Source organism: Mixophyes fleayi, chromosome 3 (genome assembly GCF_038048845.1).
Source record: "Mixophyes fleayi isolate aMixFle1 chromosome 3, aMixFle1.hap1, whole genome shotgun sequence".
NCBI classification, from domain to species: Eukaryota; Metazoa; Chordata; class Amphibia; order Anura; family Limnodynastidae; genus Mixophyes; species Mixophyes fleayi.
Window position 1 is genome coordinate 74,855,994 of NC_134404.1, and position 12,699 is coordinate 74,868,692.

At 44.4% G+C, this 12,699-nt stretch overlaps 1 long non-coding RNA gene across 1 annotated transcript in view; it reads right to left on the reverse strand.

The window, feature by feature from the left end:
• Positions 1 to 12,699, reverse strand: part of LOC142143738 (uncharacterized) — a 713,023-nt gene that overhangs the window by 573,574 nt on the left and 126,750 nt on the right. The window lies entirely within an intron of this gene.

Sequence of the window (12,699 nt, forward strand, 5' to 3'; positions counted from 1 at the left end):
GAGATTGCTCTATGCATATCCAGAAAGAGAGCATGCATATGCACTCATGCAGATTTTTGTGATACTGTACTCACACCAGCCTGCACTTGGAGAGGCGGAACAGGGGCGTTCTAATGTAGGTTGACTACAGTAACGCCATGTACGTGCAAATGTGAATGGATGCAGACTGGAGGCCAGCCGAAGCCTTCCCCTGGGACTAGAGAGTTCAGCTCCCTGTAAGAAAGGGCCTTCAATGACCATAAGCATCCTACTTTCCGGTCCCCAAAAACGTGACAAAAGAACAAACCAACACAAAAATAAACGCGCAAAGTGAAACATATGTGTGAAAAATAAATAAATGTCATAAAAGTCCCATTCTTTCAGCCAGATATAAAATTTGACCATGCACCCAGCCAAAAGTCTAGGGCAAAGGAAATGTGGTGCTGCTTAAAATCAAAAGTACTTCAGTGCAAATTCCATTACTCCATGCATGAGATTGCACCAAACAGTGTATTTCCAGGCACCCCTGGCTAGGGCAGCAACAGGGGCACATAACAACTTGGACTTCAAGCGACCTGCCTATTGGCCAGTTGAGCAGGAGATGGCCCATCACCTGCAGGGGGCGCCTTTAAGCCCTACTGCCTACATGGGCTTCTACACCAGATGTTAGCCAATAGGCCGATAAACGGTTTTGCACCCCCTCTCCCCCATAGAGGTACCAGTACTGCACTGACCAGCCTGAGGCAGGTTGCCTCATGTTCATCATCTCCCTGTTACAGTGGAAACCTGCTGAGTTTGCCTAGTGTTAGGACTGGTTGAAGATTTGATGAGGCTGCATGCTCCCAGCTTTTAAAGTTGTTTATTTTTATTTTACCCAGTACTCTGTGCATGGGAACTCTTTTGCCTCATAAAAGTATTGGACAAGACCCAATCTACACCTGCTCTGAAGCTTGTTTTCACACTGCTCTGTATTTCATCTGTGCTTTTCCAGTAATGCCGTCATGCTGCACAGCTCTTCCCAACTGGTTGTACAAACTGCTGCTCCTCTGAAAATGTATCTTTTTCCACAAACGTATGCACTGTGGCTGAAATCTAGAAGTGGAGCTGCAACCTGCACTTCATTTATGACCGCCAGATGTTTTTACTGTGCCAGTTCCAAAAGCAGAATTATGGGCTTGCTCTTTGTTATGTGAAAAGTGGACAATCCGGTGCAGTTGCAGAAACAGAAATGTACTGCACACTCGTATAGTTAGCCTTTGGTAAATAAACTTTAATTTAAAAGTATGAAAAGCAGATAGCAGAAAGATGTGAACTGTTATGGCTAGCATCTATTGAGATAAGCTTCCAGAATAGATGACAGAGGTCTTCTTCTATAGCAGTCGCCTTTTCTGTAGCGCTTGCTGCGCTCACTGGTACTTGGATGCCCCCAGGTCTTAACTCTTAGCATAGTGGAAGCTTATATACAATGCCGCAGCAAGTAGATGGAAGGCAGTAGCCAAGATAGGAGTGGATGGTGAGAAGCAGCCCAGGGTCAGAGTTCTGTACCAAGCAGAATGGTCAGGAACAGGCCAAAGGGTCAGGGCTGGCAGTGAGCAGGGGTATCCAAAGAACAAAGCCAAAGGTCAGGGCAATCAGAGCTCAAGCAGAATCCAGAAACAAGCCAGGGGTCACAAGAGGAGTCAATTAAAAGTTCGGCAGAGGATCCACAGGATCACTGAGCAATTCACAAATGCACAGGACCAACGCTATACCTGGCAGAGAGGCTAAGTCCTCCCTGCCTTAAATACACAAGAGGACAGGAAGAACCACCATCATAATAAGCTCCAGGAGCTGCTTCATTAATGGATGCAGCATTCCTTCATTGCCCCAGGAGACTGATAATAAATATACTACTAATGCTCACATGCCGTATGCCCACAGTTGCCAGGACGCGGCGCTGATTAAGAGAGCGTCCCAGTCGTTGCCATGGTGACAGCTGGGACAGAGCAGGAGGAAATGACGTCCCGGCTGTTGCCATGACAGCCGGGTCGCAGTTAGAGGAAGCGAGACGTGGACCACCACGGCCCGTAACGTGAACAAGCTTGTACTGAACCTGAATTAGAGATTCCGCTCACCTGGCTTTATGCTTATTTTCCCACACTATAATCGAAGCACTACTGAGTACTAAAATTCTGAGAGCTGACTCTGATTCAGGAAACAGGAGAGCCACCATATTTACTATACATATGATGCAGGATTAATAAGAGGGGCTTGGCCCAATGTGGGTAGCTGCTTTAAGATACCTCTTTACACATGGTTTATATAATAATATTATGAGACATATGACAGATTCCTAAATTACATTTAAAGTCATGTCGGCATCCTTGCTAAATATTGTGAAAATTAAAAATATTTTCATATCCACATATGTGTGTCTTTGGTTTGCAGTGGAATAAAACACAAAAAGCAGAAAAAGTTGTAGTTTATTTCACACAGAAAGGGTCGGAACTAAATTATCGGCACATTTTAGAAGTAGTTAGAAATAATTAGAATTCAAACAGGTGATTCTCTTTCATTGTGGAACTGAACTCATCTGTGCCTGCAATATAAAAACCATCCATAAAATCACCTTAAATGGAGAAAAGGACTCAGTCTCCTGTTTTGTGTCACTGTGTGTACTGCAATGAGCATGGAGAAAAGAAAGACAGAGAATTGCTTCAGGATGTCAGACAGAAAATTGTACCCAATCATGGACAATCTCAAGACTACAAATCAATCTCTATAGACCCTGATGTTTCCATTTCCACCTTATTAGGAAGTTGGCAATGTAGCCAACCTATACAGAAATGGAAGTTGTTCAATCAATTTATAGGCTCATAGCATGTGCTTGAAAGGGCGGGGTTATCCAGCAAGGAACAAATACAGAGAAAAATCACCCAGCACCTTGCTATAGCTAGCAAAGGAGATGCCATTTCTACTTGTACATACAAATGCACACTGTAAAGCAACGGGCATGGTGTATGGCAGGGGTGGGCAAACCTGTCCTCAAGGGCCATATCCAGTTCATGTTTTTAGGATTTCTGTCTGTAGAAACAGGTGGGATAATTACTGACCCAGCCAAATAGATTAACTCAGCTGTACATGATTAAAGAAATCCTAAAAACATGAACTGGATATGGCCCTTGAGGACAGGTTTGCCCACCCCTGGTGTATGGTGTTATAACCCCTTAATCTAATCCATACCTGAACTGCACTTTTCAGCCATGTTGTTATCAGGATGCATCAGTGATGGAACTATAACATCTCCTTGGAAAAGTACTTCAGGGGTTAGATTCCACCTCCACAGGGAAAACTCAGGAGTTAAGTGAATTAAACTACCATTGTTATTTCTGTTTGCTCCCTATTGTCCACTAGTGAGCTCTACAGACAGCCAGGAGCTGGACCCAGCAGGGGTCACCTGAGGGAAGACACCTGGGGAGTTAGGGGAGGGGGCTGTATAGTGTGAGAAGCCCACCAATCCAGATCTTTTGCAACTCCCATGGGCAGGCAGTTCCCAAGGTGGGATTATAAGGTGATAAAAGAGGCTACTCTGGGAGCTGGACATGGATGTGACCGACTTTGGCCAAGAGGTAACGCTCTGCCAGAGATGTGCTGTGGAACCAATCTCACTGGATTTATTTGAACTGATTTCCTGACTTGTTGGACCTGCTATCATTAAGAAGCTGTGCTGTATTTAATCCTGTTCTGCAGAATACATCATCCTTCTATTTTTCCTCTAACACCGTGTCTGAGTGATTTGGGAACCGCGTATCTTCACACACATTTGCAAATGTATGTTAAGCCACCCACCACTCCACGGAGCTTTTGCTAGTAGAGTGCTCATAACTCTAAACAGTAAGAGTCCCATACATATAAGTGTTTTTAAATTGAGAGCTAACTTACCAAGAGGTACTCCAGAAGCCTCCAAATGGCACTACAGCACCTTTAGACCTTGATGTTTTTATTTCCACCTTATGTAATGTTATTAGGAAGTTGGCAATATAGCCAACCTACCTGGACAACCAACCCAAGGAGTGCCTCTTTCCACAGTATTCATTTTCTTTTTTTTTAAGCTAATCTATAACATACTACTTAGAGAGCACCCCGATACATTATAAATGTATGAACATTGCAATTGATTTTTTGGTTTATCTATGGGTTAATTTCAGACCAGAAATCCTCTGATGTGGTGGGTTTCTTATATTATTGTAATTTCGCCCCCTGGAAAGAGAAAGTTTGATTAGAGACTGCAGCGCAGGATCCTTTGTCACGATGGAGAAAGCGCCTCAACTGACAAACAGATACAAGCTGACCTTCAGATAAAAAGTACGACAGTTTCACACCATCCACTGCCAACTCAATGGAAGGGGGTTATACGGTAAGAAGCTCAGGAGGGCTCCACTGCTGAGAGAGAAACATAAGAATGTATGACAGGTGTTGGGAAAAACACACCTGAGCATGTCAAATCCCTTCTGGGAGAATGTCCTGTGGAAAGACTAAATTAGAGCTTTTTGCTAAGGTAGCTCTCCATGGCTATAGGCAGCTGTTGATTGCAGTTGTTATTTTCTGATTTTAAAGGATATATAGTATTACATCCAGTATCAAAAACCAAGGTTCTGCATATTAACAGAGAGAATTGTTGTTAATTTCACCTTATACCATACTTGCCAACTTTTCCTCGTTGGCTTCAGGGAGATTCCGGGGGAGGTGGGTGTGGGGGCGGGGCTTGATGAGTGTCATCATTTTAGCACCACCCCCTAAACGTTTGTCATTTTGGCCAATTACAGCAGGGGGCGGGGTTAAGATGACACAATATTTGCGTCATTAAGTCCCGTAATAGATAAGTGGCGGGGATGAGAACCGGGAGGTTGCCCTGTTCTCCCGGGACTTCTCTCAGAAATGCGGGAGTCTCCCGGACATTCCGGGAGAGTAGGCAACTATGCGTTGAAGAAAAGCAGCTAATGAATCTCTAGAGACTGAAGTGTCTTTTACATTTCTGTCTCCATTACTGAAGTCATGTTGTCTTACCTGTCAGTCTTTGATTAAATCTTGGTCTCCATGAAAATGGCCACCTCCATAGGCATCAATACATGGGCATAGGACGCAATATCTGAACTGTGTCATCATGCCACAGATGGCGAAGCCAACCACGTCTTGCACTGGCTCAGCATGAGGGAGAATGCCAAACTCTTCCGGGAGCAGTGGCGGGCTGGCCCGGGGGGCAGGGGGGCAACGGCCCCCCGGGCCGCTCGGTCAGGCTGCTATTAGGGCCGGGGGGTAGGCCGACCGGCCGCCCCCCCCCCCGGCTGCAAAATACAATTCTTTCCCCTGCGGCCGCATCTGATGACATCAGCGCACAGGCCGCGTCAGCGCACAGGCGGCCGCATCCCTTTTCATGAGATGCGGCCGCATCCCTTTTCATGAGATGCGGCCGCCTGTGTGCCCTCCCCGGCCATGCCTCTCCCAGCCCGCGTCTGTCCGGGAGTGAGGGAGATCACCTCTATTTCAGTGAGTCTCCCTGACATTCAGGGATAGTTGGCAAGTATGCCTTATACTTAGAGGAAACTGAGAGTTATATGAAAACTGTGCTAGGTAACTGCACAGATTCCTGTCATTGCTTTACTTAATTTACCACCCAGAGAAAACAAGAGATTGCTTTTAAGGAAGGAGCAGAGGTTTAATGTATGAGTGTAATCCATGAATAGCATGCTATAGAAAGTGACATGCTTATGTTTTTTTCCAGCATTTCACTGACTTCCAATCTGATTTAGTTATGTGGCTCTTTTCCTGTGTGTACTTTATGTAATAATAAAAAGCCTTCGTGTAGGCAAAAAGCTGTGCTAGGAGGGAGCGTGTTAAACTTGTTTGGCAGGATTGATGGCTGAGGATAAACAATCTTACTGTGCCTGACGCACGGTGACATCACTACAGTACAAACCATGCATCCAATTTACCTGAGCTAAAAATAATGCAATTTAAGCTAGACATGGTAAATGTGGCGTTCTGAGACCAATTCACACAGTAGGAGAACTAATTGGAAGCAAAAGAAGCATTGTGAATTTTTTGAGACTATTTAACCCCCGCTGTGCTGTGACTATCTCTGGAGATTCTGAAATTTTCAGAAAGGATTTTCTGGTGATAATCAGACAATAACACCCTATACTACAGAAAGTGTTAAGAAGTCCAAAGAGGGGTTATTATGTCAAGATCTCCCACACCCTGGCTTCAATAAGCTGAGGGGTACCCTCATTTTAATGCGGTAGGCTGTCTAGTTTTTAAAATGATATGCCTTGATGGGCTATATATATTGTTTCTACACATTTTATGCATTTCACTGTCATAAGACAGTGCAAAATAGTAAATACAGCATGCATTATCATTTTCTAGTGCAGATTTTATTATGCAAAAGTATATGTAGAATCCAGCTGTAACTGAGGGAGTAAGGCAAAACCTGCTTACTGCTCAAACAGTGCTGCCAACTAAATGTTCCCTGTTTGGCAGCACAGAAGATATTAGTAAGCAGACTATGTTCATGTAACTGGCAACTATAGTCCCTATTCCGGAACTTTTCAGCTGCCGGTCTGATGGGCCAGTAAACCTGATGTGGGGGCCAATGTCAGCCAGCCGGACAACACAACATGGATACACTCTAAGGGTACATTTTGCAAATACAAGTCTCCTGACTATCCAAATTCATTTGATAGCTATACCATCTATTAAAATGAATCTAATGTTTACGATGCAAACCATTTTGCACTATGTATACAGCCCAGGCCCACCATTATGTGATCTGTTAATAACCAGTACTGGTGCTAGGGTACTAGGCTCTATAGGCGATGCTACAGCCAGTGTCTCCTGACCATGCATGACCATAATGCACAAGGTCCAACAACTCCCTACTCATCTGCTTACCTACTTTGCAGAGCCGGTCACACCTCCTAAAAAAGTCTTGATTGCAAGTTCCCTCTTATAGACTCACCAGTAATTTATCCCATCCAACATCCCTCTAATGCATCCTCCCTTCCGTTCTAGAATTCATTCCCCCTTCCGCTGTCATTTCTTAATTTGCGTGGAGTAAGCGGGCAGGGGGGGGATGTCAGTCTGTGTGCTGATGTGATCGCACATATCATACTGCCAACTGCTGCTCCATGTTAGTAACTGGGAGCATGACACTGAATTATGACTTCACCAGGCAGCACTATGCTCCCAGCCTATCACTGATATGGAGGAGCAGCAACTTGCAGCATGAAGTGTGCGGGCACTAAAATAAATTTAAATAGACACACTACCCTTTTCCACATTGTCAGCCAAGAGACAGCGGTTGTGTTTATTTTAAATCCCCGGGGTGGCCGACAATAAAATAAAAACACTGTATGACAGCAGCTGTTTTTAATGCTCCCTGAAATGTGGGTGTTCTAAGCAGTTGCCTAGTTTTGGAAAATGATAGTGCCGCTTCTGCCCGTATCATCAGATTTCGAATGCTCAATGTGAATTGTAAACATATCCAAATTTTATTAATTTTATCCCAATTTGATAAATTTTCTCATAAATTTCTTAAAAGCAGGGGCGGGCTGGCCCGGGGGGCAGGGGGGCATTGGCCCCCCGGGCCGCTCGGTCAGGTCGCTATTAGGGCCGGGGGGTAGGCCGGCCGCCCCCCGGCCGCAAAATACTATGCTTTCCCACGCGGCCGCATCTGATGACATCAGATGCGGCCGTGTCAGCGCACAGGCGGCCGCATCACATGACAGGGGATGCAGCCGCGTCATCAATGACGCGGCCGCATCCCTTTTCATGTGATGTGGCCGCCTGTGTGCCCCCCGGCCATGCCTCTCCCAGCCCGCGCCTGCTTAAAAGTATCGCCACATGTATATTTATTTTCCATTCCTACAGTGAGTGTGTGAAAGTATGTGATTGGCAGTGGGGACAGGGCTGGCGGAATGCAGTAAGCAGTGTAAGCAAGGCAGGTGGTTGCCATGCCTGAGAGGTGCTCCGCTCCGCCTGCCTTCCCCATTTGTCCAGTCCACCAGCACAGTAAACAAGATTACTGGCGGCTGTATTTACCACTGGCGGCGGCCTCCCTTCTCAGAGAGGAGCAGAGAGAAGTCAGAAGACAGAAGAAAGGAAAGTCATAGAAAGGTAAGTTAAGAACGGAGAAGGAGGAGCAAAAGTGTGATGTTGAAGGAGTACAGTGTGATGAGGTGGGGGGGTACAGTTTGATGAAGGGGCAAAATTGTGATGAAGGAGGGCACCGTGTAATAAAGGATGGCACAATGGGATGAAGGAGGGCACAGTGGGATGAAGGAGCAGAGAGTAATAAAGTAGGGGACAGTGTGATGAAGGAGGGCACAGTGTGATGAAGGAGGGCACAGTGTGAGGAAGGAGGGCACAGTGTGAGGAAGGAGGGAACAGTGTGAGGACGGAGGGTACAGTGGGATGAAGGAGGGTACAGTGGGATGAAGGAGGGTACAGTGGAATGAAGGAGGACACAGTGTGATGAGGGAGCAGAGAGTAATAAAGGAGGGCATAGTGTGATGAGGGAGCAGAGAGTAATAAAGGAGGGCATAGTGTGATGAAGGAGGGCACAGTGTGAGGAAGGAGGGAACAGTGTGAGGAAGGAGGGTACAGTGGGATGAAGGAGGGAACAGTGTGAGGAAGGAGGGAACAGTGTGAGGAAGGAGGGCACAGTGGGATGAAGGAGGGAACAGTGGGATGAAGGAGGGCACAGTGGGATGAGGGGGCACAGTGGGATGAAGGAGGGAACAGTGTGAGGAAGGAGGGAACAGTGTGAGGAAGGAGGGTACAGTGGGATGAAGGAGGGCACAGTGTGATGAGGGGGCACAGTGGGATGAAGGAGGGAACAGTGTGAGGAAGGAGGAAACAGTGTGAGGAAGGAGGGAACAGTGTGAGGAAGGAGGGAACAGTGTGAGGAAGGAGGGAACAGTGTGAGGAAGGAGGGTACAGTGGGATGAAGGAGGGTACAGTGGGATGAAGGAGGGCACAGTGTGATAAGGGGGCACAGTGGGATGAAGGAGGGCACAGTGGGATGAAGGAGGGCACAGTGTGATGGAGGGCGTAGTGCATTGCTGAAGGGGCACAATGTGATGAAGAGGGAACAGACTGTTGCTGAAGGGGTAAAAGTGTGATGAAGGAGGGCACAGTGTGATGAGGACTAATTTGCCAAAAATATTAAATTTTATTACAAAGAATACATATTCTTCATTTATATTATTCATATAGCAATAAATGTTTGCTATTTAATGTATTTATTTGTATTACTCTCTTTATTAAAGGTTATTATCTGATTTGTATTAAAAGAAGAAAAGCAGTATTGAATGAACAAATAATTTATAAAAGGGGAGGACACAAATGTATCTTTTGCAGGAAGGCACCAGTCATACTAGCATCAGCCATGAGTGGGGAGAGGCAAATTGTAATTTTGCCATGTTTCAAAATAGGTATCAACTGTGGAATGGCACCTGTCAGGGACATTATAGCCTCCAGACCTCTCATCTGGAGTTTTCTTCCCTTTTACATTCCAGTAGCAGGGAGCTCATGAACATTTGAACAATGCTCATGTATACACATAAATATCATGGATTGGGAAGCTTTTTTTTACCTCCTGCCCATTCCAGAATCCATTGTTATTATTATAATTATCCTTTATTTATAGGGTGCCACAAAGGTTCCGCAGCCCCGTAAATAGAGCAAACAACAAAACAATACATAGTATTACAGGACAATACAAAAAACACATTGCAGTACAATTCACAACACAGCTATGAATAGCCACACAGCGTAATAAGACATCCTAAAACACAATAACTAGAAAAGAGAAGGAGGAAAGGAGGGGAAATGAATCAGAGCAAACTGAACTTGTGCCCAGGAGTGTGGGTACAACTAACCGTGGAGACCGAGGGTTTAGTGCCCAGGAAGGGTGTGCAAAACATAGCTGGCATGCAGCAGGCAAAGTAATGAGAGGGGGCCTGATTCATCAAGGTACGCAAACTCATACGCATCTGCTAAATGGGACTTGAGCTACGTAAAACACCACATACGCAGCGCACACAGAGCAGATACGGCACTCAAAGTCAACTCAATCTCAAACTCCAACGCAATTATAAGGGTTTGCGTCACTCAAAGTATGAAACATGAGTTTGCGTACCTTGATGAATCAGGTCCAGGGAGAGGGCAGGAGCTAAGAGGACCCTGCTCACAAGAACTTACAATCTAAAGGGGTGGGGGTAGACAAATGGGGTCACACACAGAGGTAAGTCAGTGTAAGGAAAACTAGAAATCATATTTGAAAGGATGAAACAAGAATGGGTGACAGAAAGAGGGGAGTGTTTCTGTAGCACAGAGGGGTAGCCACAATTTGCCAAGTCAGTTTTCTACCAGGCTGCCAGTGGGAGCTGTGCGTTGTAGTCATATACAGTAAGAAAAAAGGGAGCATTAAAAATGCTGTTTTCTGGCGGCTCCATGAGGTCACTGAAAGCAGTAGAAGTGGTGGTATGGCATTTCACTGCAGCCCACTTCGACCACTGGTGGAGACCATATTTGGTGATTGACAACTTTTATATTATAAGAAACATTGTAATGGTCTAACTATTGTAACTCTGACTGGGGAGTTATCTAAATATGGAGAAATAGTTATGTGAAGGAGCCAGAAAACTGAATTCTAAATAGCGTGGAAAAGACATCTGGTGATCCCTGGCTTCCCGTATGGAGTAGTGTTGCACCTTAGCCACTGATTGAACTTCAGTTTGCCACTGCCACAAATTAGTACATATTAAAATCAGCCATTTTTTATATATTATTTTAGAGTAGAATGTAAGCAGATTGCTTTCTATATATTTTTATATGACCTGTACTGATATTAAGAATGAGACTTTGTATTATAATTGTGTATTTTGTGTATTGTACTCAGACTATTAATAAATATATTTTAGTTTAAATTACTGTACAGTTTTTTATTGATCTATATTCATGCCTATATTTCATAGTTGGGGTTAGCAATAACCCTAGTTTTTTTATGCAGAGTGTTGATTAATTTGAAACCTTTAGTATTTTGTATAAATGGGTAATCAGGTTCACTAGTGTTACTTAAAGTTCTATTACCCACTTTCTAGCACCATTAATGATTACAGAGTAAATATCACCTTTCCACACCCTGCTGTCACTTTGTAAAACACAGGTGCAAAACACTGTACCCACAACTAGAGTGTATCAAACTTTCTCAACAGCAGTAAGACACCAAACCATTGTTTTCTACCTTTTCATTTGTGCAAATGTTGTCGTTTTGAAAGTTTCTTATACTATATGTGACAGGATGGACCGCCTATGCCACCCTGTCTGTTGTTGCTGGGAACCGGCTGGGCTTACTTTGCCACCGTTCCCTTTCGTTATCCCAAATGCGCCCTCTTGCCGCAGTAGGAGGGGCTTACAATGCTGCCACCACTGAGCTCCTTCTATTGCACTCAGAACCACGTTCCTTCTGGGTAACTGACGCTGCTAGTGTACCTTGTTGCTGGTGTACCTGGGCTGGAACACCTGACCTCTCACTATAGATCAGGGTTGCTGTGAATGGATCCCCCCTGGCCTATCACACTAACCAGGGCTGTATGGGTAGCAGGCAGAGCGGTGGTACTGGAAAAGCTTAGACAGTCGGAAAACGAATTAGATTTAAGGTCTAATCTGCAGGACACAGGATTAAAGCAATATTGAAAATGTTTTCAAGCAGGTCTTGAAGCAAGATGTTTATTTGCTCTCACTGGTTAAAGGTCCCGGTGATCAGGTCAGTTGAAATCAGAAGAACACATTTCAGTGTACAAGTCAGTGCATTTATACATTTCAGACACATGCTATTTTTAGCATCAGGATATACTCTATTTACACAAGCATGGATTTACATGCATTGCAAAGCTAACAAAATTTGCGCTTATTTATGAAATTCACTCTGGACAAAAGGCCACACAGTGACGACCCCCTGCTGGGCCTTTGGCCAGAGCAGGCATGACACTTCATCACAAAACTTGGTTAGCACTTCCTGCTATCAGACTCCCTTGCACATATGCCTATTTGGAGGTTTCCACTAGCAACCTTACAAATCCTAAACAACGACACTTCCATACTAAATACATCCCAATACACACAAGACCTCCATCCACAAAGGCCTATTGTATCAGATGTATGCATCAGAAATAAGGCATATCCTTCAGTAAGGTGAAAACAGGAAAAAACAGTTTCTACCCTGGTCTCAGAAATAACGATTTCCTATGTCAGAATATATACAATATTAAAAATAAGTGCGTTGGCAAGTTATATAAATCAGCGCCCTGCGCTATTTCCTTTATATTGATACCATAAGTTATTTATGAGGGATCCAGTCACATTATGGAATTGAAATGACCCTGCTAGTAGGTGTGGGAATATGGTAGTACTGTGTGCTGGTGAGATTAAAAAAAACAGAGGACAGTAAATTGCCAGGTATAAAATACACCTATTGCTTCATGATTACACTGAGATTAGTGTAAATACGGGCTGCATAATAGATACATAATAATAAAAAAAATTGCAATACACAAAGGAAGCATATGAAAAGAACAAACAAAATGCAACAATAGAACAAAAGTGGTTCTCAAATCCCTGGCTACAGGTGTTCAGTGCTGGTGAGGATGTAGTATGACAAGTTGTGTATAGAGAGGT